The sequence below is a fragment of the Musca domestica genome, unplaced genomic scaffold, assembly GCF_030504385.1.
Source record: "Musca domestica strain aabys unplaced genomic scaffold, Musca_domestica.polishedcontigs.V.1.1 14, whole genome shotgun sequence".
Classification (NCBI taxonomy): domain Eukaryota; kingdom Metazoa; phylum Arthropoda; class Insecta; order Diptera; family Muscidae; genus Musca; species Musca domestica.
Window position 1 is genome coordinate 4,702,255 of NW_026712192.1, and position 20,589 is coordinate 4,722,843.

Genomic DNA, 20,589 nt, shown 5'->3' on the forward strand with positions numbered 1-20,589 from the left:
TTTTTTTTTTTTCAATATTTAAATCTTTTCTTACTGTAATATGCAATTTCAGTTTCAGAGTTGGTAGAAGAATTTTGAAAAATATTCATATATATGGACCTGTTTTTCTGAATTTATTTACTACACCAAAAAGCATATATTCTGGGTCCTTCTCTATAAAAACGCTTTACAAATAACAAAGAAGCGATGTTTTACGATATACTCAATTTTTGTCATTTTCGGACAAAACAAAATAAAAATTTCAAAATTTTTATAATTCTTGTTCTTTTGCATTGATCATTCCTACCAGGATCATTACAAATTTCTGTTCAATAAGGGATGCTGAGTCCAAGCATTTTTAGAAATTCACTCTTATAAAAAAATTGCGGCGTCAGAAATAAGAGAATAAGAGAAGAGAATATTTCATATTAAAAAAGGAAATAGTTTCGGAGTCGGAAACGAGGTTTTTTCAAGTCTCGAACTCTAGCAAAATTTGAGCAACTCCGCAACCTTGTTTTAATTTTCTTCACTCCGTAATAGCGGACAGGCCGAATTTTAGAATTTTTAATTTTACACAGGCATTAAATTGTTAGGAAAATGCCATAATGTTAAAAAGTAGAGAAGGTACCAGAGAGAGTGGGCTCATAAATTTTATATTCAGATCAGATCTCTTGTTTGGTAAAAATATTGCAAAATGCAAGGTTTGAAGAAAATCATTGAAATGTATTTTTTAAAATATTGGGATGAGCGAAATTTGAAGACAATAGGACTCTTATTTCAAATTTTAGAATAATTATTATTATTCAAAATGTTTACCCGTTGTGGAGGAGGTATTAGAAAATATGGGCCGATATATCCCATCTTATTCAAAATATTGACGTTTGTGGAGGAGGTAACAGAAGGTGTGAATGTGTATCTTGTAATGGTTAAAATATTAGGATATGTGAAATTAAAAAAGAATCTGATGTATATTTCGCATTTTATGAGCGTTATTGATATTCCAAATTTTGACCCTTTGTGAGGAAGGCATTCAAAGGAGTAGTCCGATATATCCCATTTTCACGTCAGATTTGGGTAGACATTTTGGGATGTGCGAAGTTTGAAAGTAATCGGATGCTTATTTCGCATTTTATGAGCGTTTTGGTTATTTAAAAGGTTGACCCTTTGTGGGGTAGGTACCAGAAGGAGTGGTCCGCTATACCCCACCTTTATATCAGATTCTGTAATCGTAAAAATATTGGCATGTATGAAATTTGAAGAGATTCTGCTGAATATTTCGCATTTTATGAGAGTTTTAGATATTTCAAATTTGGAACCTTTGTGAGGTAGGTACTAGAAGGAGTAGTCCATTCTCGCACCTGATCTTGCTGCAATGCAAACATGACGATTTGCAAAGCGTGAATAAAAGCTAATTATCCGTTCTCTTCCTATGCGGTAAATTCAAAGTATATACATTCTAGATCACCATAAAATTATATGTCAATTTAGCGATCTCCGTCCGTCTGCGGAAATCACTTTTGTTACTGAAAATGGGGTATATATGCCCACATTTCGGGATAGCCCCCACATAACTGTATCGCTCGTTTTAAGGTGTTTTTGGTTTTTTTTAGTTTGAATTTGCTGTAAATTAGCTGATTGTGTTCCCAGCAACTTCATTGCATTGCAAGGTCTACATAGGTCTCATAATCCCCATATGGATGCACTACCAGATACTCGTTATTTTGATCAGTTGTGTTACATTTTTATACCCTACACCACATAGTGGTAAGGGTATTATGTCTTTGTGCATTTGTTTGTAACATGGAGAAGGAAACGAGATAGACCCATAGTTACTTTTGAGAACCTTCATAGAATCACTTTCTGAGTCGATTTATGCATGTCAGTCCGTCCGTCCGTCCGTCCGTCCGTCTGTCCATGTATTCTTGTGAACAAAGTGCAGGTCGCATTTATTATCCGATTGAGATGAAATTTTCCAAACAATATTTTTTTGGCCCAAGGACGAACCCTATTGAAATTGGTGAGAATCGGATCAAATTTAGATATAGCTCCCATATATATCTTCATCCAATTTCGGGTTAAATGTGCACCAAATATCCACTATCAGTCCAAATTACCTGAATTTTGGCACACCCAACCGAGTTCGGCCTAGAAGCAAGTATATCAAATTTGGAGAAAATCGGTTCAGATATAGCTAAAGCTCCTATATATATCTTTCATCCGATTTGATCTTTAAGTCCCTCACATTCCTACTATGCACTCCACAACCGTGATATTTGGTACCAGGTATTAGATGGAGCACAGAAATTGCTGTTTTAAATTTTATCGAAATCGGTTCAGATTTGGATATAGCTCCCATATATATCTTCATCCGATTTCGGGTTAATTGACCACCAAATGGCCAATATCAGCCCAAATGGCCCGAATTTTGGGACATGTGACCGAGATTAGCCTTAAAGCAAATACAACAAATTTGGAGAAAATCGGTTCAGAAACAGCTATAGCTCCCATATATATATTCATCCGATTTCGGGTTAAATGTGCACCAAATGTCCACTATCAGTCCAAATTACCTGAATTTTGGCACACCCAACCGAGTTCGGCCTAGAAGCAAGTATATCAAATTTGGAGAAAATCGGTTCAGATATAGCTATAGCTCCCATATATATCTTTCATCCGATTTGGTGTTTAAGCCTCTCACATTCGTAATATGCACTCCACAAGAATGATATTTGGTACCAGATATAAGATACAGCCCAGAAATAGCTGTTTGTAATTTTATCGAAATCGATTCAGATTTGGACATAGCTCCCATATATATCTTCATCCGATTGGGGGTTAATTGTGCACCAAATGGCCGATATAAGTCCAAATGGACTGAATTTTAGTACATCGGGCCAAATTCAGCCTAGAAGCAAATATATCAAATTTAGTGAAAATCGGTTCAGATATAGATATAGCAACCATATACATGTTTCATCCGATTTAGAGTTTTAGTCCCACACATTCGTAATATTCACTCCACAACCGTGATATTTGGTACCAGGTATTAGATGGAGCACAGGAATAGCTGTTTTAAATTTTACCGAAATCGGTTCAGACTTGGATATAGCTCCCATATATATCTTCATCCGATTTCGGGTTAAATGTGCACTAAATGGTCAATATCAGCCCAAATCACCAGTCTAGAAGCTAATACGTAAAATTTGGAGAAACCCGGTTCAGAGATAGCTATAGTTCGTAAAATGCACGATAGAATTAGATAGATTTTGATTTTGTACCAAATATCTCATAGAGCTCTGAAATGCCCTGTATAAACCTTTTTACGAGAGCTCTACTAAATATGCATAGTGGTGTAGGGTATCATATAGTCGGCCTCGCCCGACTTTTGAGCTTTCCTTACTGGTTTTTCACTAGAATTGTTTAAGAAAATTGTTCATTGGAGGTCCACATCTTCATATAGCCCCCACATAATTATACTCCCAATATTCGGCATTTTGATTATTTTAGTTAAGACTTCGTAATAAGCTTCGGCTTCTCTGGCAGATAATTGGCCGTAGAGGTCTACGTTTCCGCATAGCCCCTTAAACTTGTAACACCTGATAGTTGGATTTTTTTAACATTATAGCTGCATTTTTAAACGAATTTTTATACCCACCACCTTGGAAAGGAGGGTATATTAACTTTGTCATTCCGTGTGTAACATCCTTAAATATTCGTCTTAGACCCCATAAAGTATATATATTCATAATCAGCATAAAATTCTAAGTCGATTTAATGATGTCCGTCTGTCCGTCCGTTGAAATCACGATACAGCCCACATTATTTGACGTAGAGCGCCAAAATTTAGCAAAATTTAGCTATTTGCATTGTGTCTAGGATGGTTGGTATTGAAAATGAAAATGAGATATATCGGTCCACGTTCTGGTATAGCCCCCATATAACGGTACCTCCCGAAATTCGGTATTTTGATGGTTTTTGTCACATTTTTTCACTGATTTGTCTAAAAATTGGTATTTTTGGGTCATAATGGGTCCTTGTTCGTGTGGCGAAACATTGTAATTATAGGTTCACGTTTTGGTGTAGCCCCCATATAACGGTACCTCCCGATATTCGGCATTTTAATGGTTTTTGCCACATTTCTTCTAATGTTTCTTTTACCCTAAGGTGGAGGGTATTAAAAGTTTGGCCCGACCGAACTTAATGTTTTTTTACTTGTTTTTTTTTTTATATATTTTGCAAGTTTCTTCCAAATGGTCCGGCTAAACTAAGCTTCTTTATATATTTTTATGACATTTTAGTGTTAAGTACCATGCTAAATATAAAAGCTCTTGCTCTACTCTTTCATATAAAGTACATTTTTTTGTTCCATAATATATTGGGATTTTGAAATTGAATTTCGAATCAATTTTTTACTTTGACTAACAAGAAAAATCAAATAATTCCATATTTTATTCAAATTATTATCTTCTTCAAAATTATGGCAAGATGTATCTAGATACAATGCTTACAGAAGTATGTGAATGTGTCTAGTTGGAGGAGGATCGGTTAATCATTTCGACCCTTTCGGGAGCGGGCCGATATTATCGATTTTTCGAACTAGGCTTAAGTCTGATATAAATATTATAATGTTAGAGTTATAATACAAATTATGATTTGTTTGAGTTTTTAAAATTTGTTTGAACCGATATATCCTATTTGATATGAGCTATATTAGGATGTGGAAATTTTGGGCTACATTGGATACCTCCTTCGGGAGTTTAAAAAACTTTTGGACACATCAAATATAAAAATCTGTAAAAGTTTGGTATTTTAGCTCTAAATTTGGTATTTTAGCATTAATTAGTCCTTTTTACTACAAATTTTGACTTACATGTGGAATTTCAATGCGACATATGAAAATAGAGAAAATTCTCCTTTGAGGACATATTGACACCACACATATGATGAATGCTTCAATGTATTGTCCAAATTCAGCCTGAGGTAAGATAACTTTCGACATTTTTGACACAAGTCAATACTTTGGAATTCGCATGAATATGCATGTATTATTTATAGAAATGTATGTATATACGAGTATTCATGCGCCTGGTCATGGGTTGAGGGTAATTCATCTGCCGACAAATTCTGCTGACACGTTCTAACTTGTTTTATGATTTCAACTTTTCACCGAAAAACATTTTTATTTCCCTTTTTGTGTTGCGAAACCACTATTTCCCCGCCACACAATTTTCATCTTTCGAATATCTTGCACGGCCTCTTCTTTGTTTTTCCGGCAAATTTTTTCCATGTCAAGGTATACATCGTCCATTTGTATTCGTTAATATGTATTTTTGCATGTTTGTGAGAAAAAGTTTCCCGAACAATAAGTAATGTATTATTTCGTTTATTCTTCGAACATTTTTCTAGCATTTGCGAAAAGTGAAAAATGTTTTGTTGCATTATTCATGCTGGGCATTCATTTATTCAAAACACATTGAGACGCAAAAGAAAAAAACAAAGTGGAGTTCACATGGAGAGAACAATTGACACGAATTCACACGACATGAATAAGAAGAGTTCAAATAACAGAGTTTAAATGAAAATATTTAAGACAATTATTAAATATAGCCCACATAATTTTCAAAATAATTACAGGAAAAATCGGAATTAATCAACGAGACAATTTTTTAAAAGCATGATTCTAAAACTTTTGCAAACTCTCAATAAAATTACAATGCTCTATATTAAATACTAGCAAGTGCCCGCTACTAAATCAGCGAAATGTCCACCTTAAAATTTTAGCTTCGAAATAAACATATTAGACCACACAAAGTATATATATTCTTGATCAGCATAAAATTCTATGTCGATTTAGCGATGTCCGTCTTTGGAAATCACTCTAGCTAACTATAGAAATAAAGTAGGTTGATTAAATTTTCCTCCATTGTATATTATGTCTGCAGTATATATATATTTTTTTTTTTTTTTTTTTTTTTTAAATGGGCCATGTAGGTCCACGTTTTGGTATAGTGATTTAAGCGACATTATTCATCGGAACTGTTTTATATTTGGTATTTAAAGTTCGAAATGCATACCACAGCCTAAGACAGAAAATTGTATGTGCAGGCCCACGTATACAATATAACGGTACTTTCCGATATTCGGTATTTTTATAAATTAAGGGACTTTATTCACCGGAAATTTGGTAGTTAAAGTTCGTAATGGACACTACATCCTATGACAGAAAATTGTCTGTGCAGAACCACGTATAGCTCCCTATATTTAGTATTTTGATAACTTAGGCGTCATTATTCTCCCGAATTGTTTCAAATTTGGTATTTGAAGTTCGTAATGGATATTACAGCCTATGACAAAAAAAATTATGTGTGCAGGTCCACGACTTCTTATAGCCCTCCTATAACGGTTCCGCCCTCTATTCGGTATTTTGATGATTATAGCTACCTTATTCACATATTTTTGCAAATCCACGTCGTCGTATGGACTATAGTATAACGGCTACATTCGGTACTTTTAAGATTTGAACACAATTTTTAACGGATTTTATTTATTTTTTATTTATTTATTATAATTATTATTATTATTATTATTATCATTATTATCATTATCATTATCATTATCATTATCATTATCATTATCATTATCATTATCATTATCATTATCATTATCATTATCATTATCATTATCATTATCATTATCATTATCATTATCATTATCATTATCATTATCATTATCATTATCATTATCATTATCATTATCATTATCATTATCATTATCATTATCATTATCATTATCATTATCATTATCATTATCATTATCATTATCATTATCATTATCATTATCATTATCATTATCATTATCATTATCATTATCATTATCATTATCATTATCATTATCATTATCATTATTATCATTATTATCATTATTATTATTATTATTATTATATTATTATTATTATTATTATTATTATTATTATTATTATTATTATTATTATTATTATTATTATTATTATTATTATTATTATTATTATTATTATTATATTATTATTATTATTATTATTATTATTATTATTATTATTATTATTATTATTATTATTATTATTATTATTATTATTATTATTATTATTATTATTATTATTATTATTATTATTATTATTATTATTATTATTATTATTATTATTATTATTATTATTATTATTATTATTATTATTATTATTATTATTATTATTATTACTATTATTATTATTATTATTATTATTATTATTATTATTATTATTATTATTATTATTATTATTATTATTATTATTATTATTATTATTATTATTATTATTATTGTTATTAGGAGGATATTAGTAAAACCTTGCACAGTGGACCGGACCTACATTCTATTTTTCTCTCCTAAACTTTTTCAACGTCTCCATATGCTAACCTTAGGAACCAACAGGCATCTCAGTTTTAAGGTTTTCAACTCTATCCCTTAAGCAAATACGAAATTAGAACAATCTTCATCTCTGCATCCCAGACACCAACAGTGATCAAAAATTAATACCATTTAGTACTTTTCGAACAATTATGGCACACACTGCCAAAACCACCTCCATATCTAAATTTCAGACACTAACAGTGACATCCATGTCAAATGTCAGGGTTTTATCTCTCTTCCTTCACCTAATACCAAATTTAGTACTAATAAGTACTTTTCGTAAAATCGTAGTACAAATTTCCAAAACCACATTCGTATGTCCAAGTTTTACATGAACAGCGTCCATTACCAAATAGTTCCAAAATTAGTACCATTTACTACTTTTCGAACAATTATCGTTTATATTTCCAAAACCACCTCTATATCTCAATCATAGACACCAACAGTCACATACATGTCAAATTTTGGGATTCCATCACTATTCCTTTACCCAATACAAATTTAGTACTTTTCGCACAATCGTAGTAAACATTTCCAAAACCACATGCAAATCTCGAACACAGATACCATCAGTAATATTAATGTAAAATTTCAGAATATTATCTCTACTTCACCTTCACCCAATGCCAAGGATAGTACAGTTCAGAGCTTTTCGTACAATTATGGTATACATTTCCGAAAGTACCTTCATATGCCCTAGCTACACACGAAAAGCGAACATAATACAAAATTTCTGACTTCAAGCATTATATCCTCACTCAATACCAAATAGTTCCAAAATTAGTACCATTAAGTACTTTTCGAAAAATTATCGTACACATTGCCAAGACCACATGCATATCTCAATTCCAGAAACCAACAGTGACAAATATGACAAATTTCAGAATTTAACCTCTCTTTCTTCAACCAATACCAAATTTAGTACTATTTAGTACATTTCGTGCAATTGTAATACACATTGCCAAAACCACCTCCATGTTGCAATTTCGGACCTCAATATCAAATTCGGAATGACAGCCCAATCCCTTTTCCCAATACCGAATTTAGTGGCATTTAGTACTTTTCGTACATATATAGTACACATTTCCAAACCACCGCCAAATCTCAAACACAGATACATCTATCCCTTCATTCGATACCAAATATAGTACCTTTCAGTACTTTTCGCACAATTATAGTACACCTTCCTGAAACCGTATGACGATGGTTGCAAATGAATAGCGACCCTAATACAAAATTTCAGATTTCAATCAATATATATTTAGCCTATACCAAATTGTGGCAAATATGGTACTATTTAGTACTTTTCCTGCACTTGTAGTACAAATTTGCAAAACCAACTCCTTATAACCAACCTACTACACGGATCCCAATAAAACATTTCAAAATTCCATCTTCATTCGTTTACCAAACTGTTCCAAATGTAGTACCATTTAGTACAGTTTGAAACTTAGCACACATTTCCAAGACCACTTTCGTTATCAAACTTACATTTCCAATACCTGGATTCGCATAAAAAATTTCTTCGGAACAACTCTAGTTTGGTAAAAACTCTTCAATTTTTTCGAAATTTATTACCCTGATTCCAGGAAACTATTTTATTCTTGGTAGACGAACTCGGGACCACAGATTTTTGACCCGAAAATCCGGATCCACTTACCCAATATAGACAATATAGGTATCGTTTGAAACCTTATGAAAATACAAGTGTTCACATGTTAGGTTCGGAGATTACAGTCAAATTATCGATTTTTTGGAATCGTATTTTTTATAAAACCCCCATAAAGTCGAAAAAGGGTCCATTATGAGAGTCAACAAAATCGATGTCAAATTATAGCTGACACTCTTACTTTTCCAAAATGCTGCAATTTATGCTAATATCTTTTACGGGATCTATATTGTCTATATCGGGTAAGTGGATCGGGGTCTAGTGCGGGACATGAACCCAGACTTTCGGGTCAAAAATCTGGAATCCCAGGTCCGTCCCCCAAGAAAAAATATAGATTCCCGGAATCAGGATAAAAATACTTACCATTGGAAAAAGTTTCGAAAAAATTGAAGTTTTTACTAAACTAGAGTTAGGCCTCCTAAAGTTCGAATTTCTATCCTTTATATGTCTTTCCTGCAATCCATCAGTATCTTTCATTTCGAATTTCGGAATTCTAGCTAATTCCGTTTGTCCCTTACAAAGTATTCAATTTTTGGACATTTTAGTACTTTTCGTACCATTTTAGTACGAATTTCCCAAAACTCAGCTCGATAACAAGACAGCTCAGACAAGAAGCGTACCAAAACTAACACTTGTGCAAAATTTCAAGATTCTGCCTTCAGCCATTTTATCTGGGCGTTGATTCTCGATCAATCAGTCAGTTATTTCACTTCACTTTTATCGAAGAGTTTGCAAAATATAGGTCCAAATATTTGCGTCCCTTTGTCTATGGTTAATGCTAGATGGAGTGGTCCTAAATAAATTTGGCCTGAAACCCTAACACCTTTTGGGGTATTGATTTACAAACCGAATACTGGGTTTTCCAACACCCCAAATTGGCTGTTGCACAGTGGATTTTTAAGAAAATTTACAGCGAATTCGAAAATATTGTTGGATAAGTATTCCGAATACGGAACTTCATTCTGTAAATATCTCCTAAAAATTTCCCTTACATTTTTAGCTAAAAAGTGGAAGAAATCCTAGATTACTTTTCCAATATTTATTTGAAAATCTCCTTTGATTTCTATGAAATATGTAATGCTTTTGGAACACTCGACAATTATCGAGGAGAAAACAGAAGAGGTGAACCGATATATCATCAGGCAAAAAAGCCTGATATGTTATATTCTAGCTTCCGAGGCTTCGCCAAACTTGACTCCCAACTATTTTACCAAAAAGGCGAATTTTTTTCGTTTGTCTCTTCTAAATTAAACTCTTGTCTTTTTTACTAAAGCCCATTTCTCTACACCCATCTACTTAAAAACAGACTTTAAATATTTCATTTTGGCTCATCCATTTGGCACACTCTCGCTCTCTCCTCCTCTGCTCCATCTTTAAAATGTATGTCATTCACATGTGCAGTGTTGTGTTGAACAGCGACATTTAAAAATGCTGTTTCTCACTCCATTCGCAAAAAAAACATGTGAACATGACATTGAATTTTATATTAAATGCGCATATCCTTTGAAAGCAGCCTTTCGTACAATCATACACCCACACATCCACCTACTCTCTCGGTTGCATGTCCTGAAAATGTTACTCTGCAACAACATGATATTGTTATTTAAATAAAATACGATTGCATGTACAAGTGGTAGTGTTTGGTTGAATGTTCTTTTCATTTTTGGCGAAACCAAATGAAAAATGCAGATAGTAATGTGGGCGGAAGGGGGGCGCGCCCAAAAAACGAATGCAAGTGTGCATTTGAAAAGGGCAAACATCGTGTGATAGCCAATAATAAGGGTTAGATTTATTGGATTTTCAAAGTAATTACGGTATCGATTTTTTGGAATGGAGCTTTATGTAATTTGTGCCATAAATGGAAGATTGAGCAAATACATTTGCTATTGGAGCGAATTATAGTATAATTATAAAAAGGTGATTTGGCTACCAAATTGATAGTTTTTCGAAGGGGTTGTAAGGATAATACTGAATACTGGCTGATTGAGATCCATTATATCTTTTCGATATTCCAAATTATATTTAGTAGTATGACCAATAACTTGCATGATCCGCGGAGAAATATGTGTTTGGTCGGAGTGGTACAAGGTTCAGGAGAGAGTCGTCAAATTAAAATATTTGTATTGCAAGTCTTAAATAAAGATATACAAGCAGTACCGTTGCCATATGGTCAGTGTTTAATTTAGAATTGCATAAAATATTGCTATTTATTGACCCCTGGTTTGGTCCTTAATTAGTCGTTAAAATGTACGCGCTACGGTTTATTGCAACCTTGTGCTAGCGCCTTTGACATTTTAACTACTAATTAGTTGTCACTTGTTTTGCCGCCTCCTTTAGACATTAAGGGTATTTCGCTGTCATTCGGACAGACAAAACCCGCAATATCGTTTGCAAGGCACATATCGTTGTGCATAGATAGGCATATAGTTGCCAAAGGTAATATTGTTACCCACTAACCAAACTAGGAATAAATAGTTCATTTATACTAAGAAAAACCCCTTGTGTTTTATCTTTTTTACATATCCTACGGTCCACTGCTCGACGCATTCGGCGTTTTACTCCCATCGGCGGAGCCCCTCTGAGCTAAACATTGGTCCAATCGAACCGGATATTCCAGCCCTCTTGGACGCTTTTGGAATCCATAAATATACAGTCCATTACTCCTGCATTACAAGGTACGTATAGTGCAGTGTTGTTTTTAAGTGAGCTCGCGTTATTAAATTACCGCGACACCAACAAAACAATCGGTTTTGTTTGGGTACAAAGGTCGTTTTACAACGTCACCTCTTTCCCTTTTGTTTTGTTTCTCGCCAATCGTCGGCTTCTAATTTGGATGCTTGTATTAGGCAGCATCAAAATCAAAACAAAACTCAAAAGTAAAACTGTTGCAAAAATCGTTCGCTAATTTTCTTTTTGTTTTGGTTCGTTTCAAACAACAAAACATTAAACATCTCGTTTCGTTGATACCAACAAAAACGTCGTCGTTGTTAGTTCTTAGTTTGGTGTGCTTTACTACCTAAAGCAAAGATCGCAATATTATTCTTTAACATTGCATATTGTTGTTGTTACATTTATTCTCTTTTTCTCGTTGTAACAACAGTCAAATTCATTTTCTGTTTTGTTTGTCGCAAACAACAACAACACTGTTTGAACCCCCACCGCTGCTTGCTTGCTTTGTCGTCGTTCTCTGATCAGCACTTGTTGTTTGTGCATTGTTAGATCAGTGAACGAACATAACAAACGAAGGAAGAATATTTTTGTGTATTCCTCTTTCTGTCGTGTCCGCTTAGGTTGAGTAGCTACACTACGTTGGTCGGTCACCTCTGTTTGTTATATTAGTTGGTATTGGGTGTAAAATTATTGTTGTTATTGAAGTAAGAATAATATTAATACTATCGTGTATTAAATTTTGATCGTTGTTTTTTATCCTTTAGTAAACTTATACACCCTACAAAAGGTCATTTTGACTAATTAAATAAATAAAAATAAAATTGTTATTTTATTTATTTTAGTATTTTTCCCCAAATTAGTTCGGCGTTTCTACATTTAATTATGGCCTTCACTCCTCTACAAACCTTCTTTAGAGCATTGGACGCTCTAACAGAATTTGGTGCACAAATAGGTGCAATAGAAGATAATGATTTAGATATTAGTTTTTTAGAGGAAAGGAAGAGCAAGTTCGAAAAATTATGGCGATCGGTAAATAAATCCTTGCGAAACATAGAAAATTCGGAAAGTGTCGCTAAGGAATCTCTGCATTTGGCAGAGAGTAAATATAACGACTCCATTAACACTTATTCAAGTACAATGGCAACAATTAATAGAAAAATTATCAAATATCGGTGCATAACAAGAAATTCGATTAAAATTGCGGATAAAAATCAAGAGCAATCGGCTAAATTACTTTTGGCTCCTGAATCGCAGGAAAATATGGCGGCAAATATTTCTTCTGGTTGTGATATCGTTCACAATATGACATTGCCACCAATTGATATTAATGTTTTTGAGGGAGATTTTTCTTCTTGGCCTTCCTTTCGGGAATTGTTTAGCGCCGTTTACATTAATAACTCTCGATTGAGTGATGTTGAACGTATGTTCTATTTGCTGAACAAAACTTCTGGAGAAGCTCGGGAAATCGTTTCGCAGTTTCCTCTAACAAATCGTGGTTTCGCTTTCGCATGGAAAGCATTAAATGATGAATACAACAATATTCGATTATTGGTTCATCAACAACTAAAGTCGTTGCATAATCTTCCGATTCTTGAGAAAGAAACTGCAGTGGGTCTTAAGGAGATCCGACGGGGAATAAATAGTTGCATTTTTTCTATGTCGATCTATAACGTTCCCACAGATCAATGGGATCCGATACTTGTCTTTCTTTGCCTGCAACGCTTGCCGGAAGAAACGACAATGCTATGGGAACAAGGTATTAAAAACAAATCGGCCCTTTCTTCGTGGAAAGATTTAGACACATTTCTTTCAGAAAGGATAAACACGCTTGTGTGTTTGGAAAGTTATCGAGAGAAATCGATTCCTTCGACTGATACAAATTCGTTTAATACCGCTACCAAGTCCAACTCTAAATGTTCGTATTCCCCTTCAATTGGGAAAACGTGTTCTCTTTGTAGTGAGAAAATCCATCGGCTTCATTTGTGTTCAAAGTTTAAGAATTTATCCCCCGCAAATAGGTTTGCATTCGTAAAGCGCAACGACCATTGCATAAATTGTTTGGTAAAGGGACATAAACTAGTAAATTGTACTAGTAAAAATAGTTGTTTGAAATGTGGTCAACGTCATCACATGTTATTACATCGCGAGTCAGTAAAACCGAATAGTTCGATTCCGGTTTTGACTCCAAAAGCTCAGGCAAGCTCGTCAAAATCGTTGTTGTCAGCTGCAGCCCCAGCTTTTCGTCCCTCAAAATGTACATTCTCCACATCTGTCGAGGTCCAAAATAAAAAATCGGAAATGGTTCGTTTAAAATCACTACACCAAATGTCGAAAGAGAACTTAATTAAATTTATAAAAACAAATTTATTCAATGGAAATAATAAAAAGAAGTTTAAATTTGAAAACAATGTTGTAAAGCGACCTTCGCGTAAAATCGGTCTCACGACAGATGGCGGTTTATATACCGGCATTGGCACAGGGTCTCAATTGGAACCCGCCTCGAATATCGTTTCGAGAAACACATAGCTCGAATGAAGTCCGAATCTGTAACTGCAGGTTCATCTGCGGCTTCAAAGTACTACATTTCGTGTATAAATATAACTTGATTGAAGTCCGAATCTGTTACTGCAGATTCATCTGCGGCTTCATATTATCGTTGTAGCGGAGATGGATCCCGAATCTGTTACTGCCGATTCATCTGCGTTTCCATTCCCTACATTTAGTTCGAAAAAAAGCTCACACTGCACTATACAACCCGTACCTACTACTGGATCTTATATAGATTAAGTTAATTGTGTTGAAACATGCTTTGATGTTTCAAGGGGGTCGGCATGTTTAATTTAGAATTGCATAAAATATTGCTATTTATTGACCCCTGGTTTGGTCCTTAATTAGTCGTTAAAATGTACGCGCTACGGTTTATTGCAACCTTGTGCTAGCGCCTTTGACATTTTAACTACTAATTAGTTGTCACTTGTTTTGCCGCCTCCTTTAGACATTAAGGGTATTTCGCTGTCATTCGGACAGACAACACCCGCAATATCGTTTGCAAGGCACATATCGTTGTGCATAGATAGGCATATAGTTGCCAAAGGTAATATTGTTACCCACTAACCAAACTAGGAATAAATAGTTCATTTATACTAAGAAAAACCCCTTGTGTTTTATCTTTTTTACATATCCTACGGTCCACTGCTCGACGCATTCGGCGTTTTACTCCCATCGGCGGAGCCCCTCTGAGCTAAACAGTCAGACTCCGCCGTTATCTAGCAATCTGCAATATGAGTGCCTCGGTATTTGTAGTCAGGTAATGTCAAGAATACGACACCAAACGAACGACAGAAAATAGCTTTCTGTGGTACAGAGGAGTAAGTTTATGATAAGGTGGAAAGGTGGCAATGAAACAAATTTGGATGTTATTAAGGAGTCCCTATATCTTCTGATGAGAAAAACAATCCAAAGACTTCAAAGAGTTAAGTTAAACCCAAAAATTATTGTCGATTTCTGAATTAAATTCGATTCATAGAGGGTAACCTTTTCAAACTTCGTCGGGAAGGTGCTGATCTAGAGCTCATTAGAAGGGACGACATCCCTTACCTGACTCAAGCACCTTTTAAATCAAATAATCTATGACTAGTTTAACGAAGACTCAGGGTATGACCCTCGACGATTTCGAGCACAGTCTTTGGAAAACACCACAGTATTTATTATGAGGCATGGCAAGCCCCGAGTCATAACAAGTTCTGGCCATAGCCGGTGGGGTAAAAAAAATTTACCTTGGGTTTGGTAACAAAACTTGAAATATTCATGGAAGTCCTCAGCATTAATGAAAAGTTAGAGGTGTCCTTTTCATGTATTTATTTATTATTTCAGCATTAGAAAGAATCGAGGTTAAGTTTCAACAACTTAATATTACCCGATTGTCATGGTAGACTTCTTCCCTGCCCTATACGCGAATCCCCCATGATAATTTCCGATACGATTGGTCTATAATTGCGGCCAGTAGAATACGACGAAACCAAGAAAAAAACGTTAAAACTTTTCAGTCGGTTTTACCGACAGATGTATACCCTCAGTTCGAAGTTCGATTATTCAAATATATATTTCACTTCTGTGGAGTTGGCTTCGAAGGAATGAGCCAGTATTGTCCATTTTGTATAGGACTTAAATAAATATAATACAAATATTGCGACGTGCCAGGTTTGGGCTATATCGACGACTTCCTTCACATTTATGAAATATGTGATAATTTTTGAAAATGTTAAAATATGCATTGGGTGTCAGATATAATCGACTGATGTATTCAATTTTCATACTTCCTCTAATACAGATAAAAATATTGTTAAGGGCAAAATTACAAGAAATTCGAACAGATATATTCAATTTTATGAGAATTCATAAATTCCATATTCATCTCAGGTTTTTGGTTGAGAGAAATATTTAGATATAGCGAGTTCTAAAGAATCGCTGGCTTGTTTCGCAAGTAAGTATTGAAAATTGTGATCCTTTGTGAGGGAGATACAAGAAGAAGGATGGCGTCGATATATCTCACCTTCATAGCAGATCTTATGTTAGTAAATATAATGGCATGTGGAGAAATATGAAGAGAACCGGATGCTTATTTCACATTTTGTAATCGTTTTGGTTATTCAAAATTTTGAACCTTTGTGTGGGAGGTACCAGAAGGAATTGTCCGATCTCTACAATCTTTATAACAGATCTTGTGTTAATGGAAATATTGAAATGTACCAAGTCAGAATAGGATCGGATGTTAATTTTGCGTTTTATAGGCTTCATGGATGTTCAAAATGTTGACTCTCTGTGGGGGAGGTACCTGAAGGAGTGGACCGATTTATTCCATCTTCACACCGGCCCTTGGGTTGATAAAAAATACTGTGATGTGTGTAATTTGAAGACCATCGGACTCTTACATCATATTTTCAAACCCTTTGCATGGGAGGTACTTTATAGACTGGTCCGATATTGCCCATTTCCGCACCTGACATAGCATTGTTGTAGATAATAAGATTTGCAAAGTTGGTGCAAAATCGGATTATTCTTTCTCTTTCTGTGCAGTAGAATATTTTTTTTTTTTTAATTTCGACATTTTGTTTGGAGGTATCAGACGGAGTGAGCCGATGTTTTCCATCTTCACACAAGACCTTCCGTTAATAAAAATGTTTTCATGAGTGTAATTTTAAGACAATCGGACTCTTATATCCCATTTTATAATAGTTATAATTATTCAAAATTTTGACCCTTTGTGGGGGAGGTATTTAAGTGGAGCGATATTATCCATTTTTGGGCCTAGCCTAGCACTGATGTAAATATTAGTATCTATCGTATCATTTGAAATGGCCAAAAAGTGCCTCATCGAAATAATGGTTTTAGACCCTAGGTTTTTTTTAATCAAATCCGTTTCAGGACGTTTGGAGTCAATCTAGCGATGCCCGTCTGTCCGTCTGGCTGGTGCGCACGATAACTGTCATAGAGAGTATCCAATTTGGTTCAAACTTAGTACATCGTAATATTATTATCAAACTTAGATCGAGTTCGTAGACGGGCAATATCGGTCCACTCCTTCTTGTACCTCTCCCACAAAATGTCGAAATTTCCAAAAAAAAAATATTTTACTGCACATAAAGAGAATCGGATTATCCCGATTTTGCTCCAACCTTACAAATCCTAATATTTGTATCAGTTCTAGATAAAATATATTTAAATCATCGAACATTGGCTGAGGGTATGCATTTGTCGCAAAATCATTGTTTACCTTTGGATCCCATTTTCCAACCAAATCAGCTGAGTTGATTTTCTCTTCTTAGAAAATAATCAAAATAGGTATAGCCCCCATAAAAGGAAACTTTACATTTTTTGGGATATTGAGGATAGCCGATTTTGTGGATAGGTCTCCCAATCCATCCACAAAAATTCTCGTATTTTCCAAAATAAAAAAGGAACTATTTGATTGCTTAATCAATTCATTTTTGGAATTACAAAAACAAAAAGAACAATCAAATTACTATAGGCACATCAATGTTAATAACAATTAAAAATATCTACCGTTTTTTGTTCGACGTTTTACCATAACCATAGAAATCACATAATATTGAAGTGAAAACCAAAAATTTGCTGTTAAGGACAAAGTCAATGTCAATTCGATGTCATAGACGGTGGCTCGTTTCGGTCAGCACTTGTCGACTATAAAGCGGCGGCAACAGCTGCGACAATAGCTTCGGCTATCTCGGCTGTGATATCAGCGAATTCAAATGAATATTCAAGCGGAATTTTAGCAGAAGCAATGACAGCACTAGGTTAGAGCGCAACCACAACGCATTGAGTTTGACATTCAACAAGAAGCGCACAGCGATATGGCAATAACAATAACAACAACAACGGCAGCGGTAGCAGCAGCAGAAGCTATGACCACAAAAATTAGTAGTTAAGATCGAAATTCACGTAAATCTATTTACGAGTTGGCGTTAAAATCATTAAACACAACAAATAAATATAGAAATAAAAATTGAAATCGACAATACAGCAACACAAAAGCAATTACAACAACAACAACAGCAACTAAGCACCACAACAAATGCCCACAGAAACATACTTCAATATTCGCACAATGGTCTCGATAATTAATCTATTCAAAATATTTGTAAACGATGTACGACGGCTTGTCGTCATCGTTGATGTTGTTGTTGCTGTTGCTGTTTACGGCCAATACGTGACCCAAAGAACACCTCCAAGTGCAAATGGCCAACACCATGAGCACCATTAGCACTGCCAGCTTTAAGTAGACAATCGAAGCAATAACAAACAAGCAATGGAAGAACAAAAATTTCAAACATTCCAAGTTTAAGAAATACATTTTATTTAATTTGCATTGACGGATTTTTTGTTGGGCAACAACAACAACAAATGTAAATAAATTGTAAGATAATTGAATAAGAAGAACAAAGATATCGAAACAAATGCCAAAGACCGATGATTTAATTTGGAAATCACAGAGATAGCAAATAAAATAGGACAAAGTTCGGAATGACTGAATTTTCAATGAGGCTACTATCGGTCGTTTGGAGAAAAATTAAAAAATGACAATTTTGATATATGCGAGAGGTACCAAATATAGTGGACCGAAGTGTTCCATCTATCGCTGATAAAAATATTGGGCTGCAAAATTTGAAGAAAGTGAGACATATATTACCAAGTTTATGGGAATAAATTTCAATCAAAATTTTAACCGTTTGTGCGGGAGGTACCAGAAATTCCATATTCACGTCATATTTCTGGTTGAGAGGAACATTTACATATACCAAATTTGAAAAGAGTCTCTGACTTGTTCCGCAAGTTATGATAGATAAAAGTAAATAAACTAGTGACCCTTTGTGGGAGAGGTACCAAAAGAGGTAGGCCGGTATCTATTATCTTCCCTCAAGACCTTGTGTTAATAAAAATATATTGATGTCGGATTTTGCAGTAGCTATGCCGGTCGCAATTATAGACCGAACCCCTGTTCGGGAGGTACTTGATGGGGTGGACCAATTTTGTCTTAGTCAAATCTCGTCGATTATTGTATTCTACACAAAGGACGGAGGGTATATAAAATTTGTTTGTATTTGTAACACCTCTACAGGGAGAGATGAAAAAACTGCAAATAATTTCAGACTGCTGTCATCTCTAAGCCACTGCTGTTAAAATTATTCCAGTGACAGCTCATTATATTGTTAGCAAGTGTAGAAAAAGCATTTTGGAGAGAATTTTTCAGAAAAAAAGTTATTCGTGATGGAATTCAAGCGTGATACTGTGATTTCTTTATATTTGGCTGGAAAACCACAAGTGGCTATCGTTAGAACAATCCAGCGTTTCGTACCATCGCTCCTTACCTTGATATTGGTAGTGTAGCCCGACCCGCGTCGCAGTGGCCGAAAAATGGCTTGTGAGCTGAACATATCGCAATTTTCCATTCGGCAAATATTGAAAAATGTGCTCGGACTAAAGCCATTGAAATTCCAAAATATGCAAGAACTTACACCGCAACAGAAAGAAAATATACTCAAAAGAGCTAAAGAGTTGCTTCGCTTGGCCGAAAGTGATGAACTGTCGCATTTGGTTTTCTGCGATGTGAAAACATTCGTTGTCCAGCAGTTTGTAAACAAAAAAAAAGTTGTTGTTTATACTTGCCAAAGAGGTCAGCTGAAAATGTGCACCTTCGGTTGGCCACCAGAACTCAAGCGCCGGCCATAGTGATGGTGCGGGTCGCCATAACAGCCGATGGTCACTCTCCGCTCGTATTAATCGACCGTGGCATCAGAATAAATGCCGAATATTATCGCGAAAATATTCTGGAGGGTGTATAAAAGCATTGGATACGCAAATATTTTGGCCGCAGACCTTGGACATTCCAACAGGACTCAGCACGATCGTACTCAGCACGCGTGCTGGAATGGGCCAAAATACCGCAAAGCAACATTCGGGCAGCATGTGATGGTTTCATTGGCCGTTTGAAGGCGAAAAAAATCTAAAATTATTCTAAATTTGAAGCTATTTCCACATCTTCGTATGGGCCCAATATTATGGTACCTCCCAGTAGTCGGTATTTGGATGATTTCAGCAACATTATTCACTGAAATCGTTTAAAATTTCGCATTAGAAGATCCTAATGGGTACTACAACCTATGACAAAAATTTCGTTTGCAGGCCCACGTCTTCGTATAGTTCCCATATAACAGTACCTCCCGATAGTCGATATTTCAATGATTTTAGCGACATTGGAACTATTTCAAATTTCTTATTTGAAGTTTGTAATGGGTACTAGAGCATATGACAAAAAGGTTGAAGTCTTCGTATAG

The 20,589-nt window shown here is 34.8% G+C and overlaps 1 protein-coding gene across 5 annotated transcripts in view; it reads right to left on the reverse strand.

The window, feature by feature from the left end:
- Positions 1 to 20,589, reverse strand: part of LOC101890662 (Ca(2+)/calmodulin-responsive adenylate cyclase) — a 320,493-nt gene that overhangs the window by 158,736 nt on the left and 141,168 nt on the right. The window lies entirely within an intron of this gene.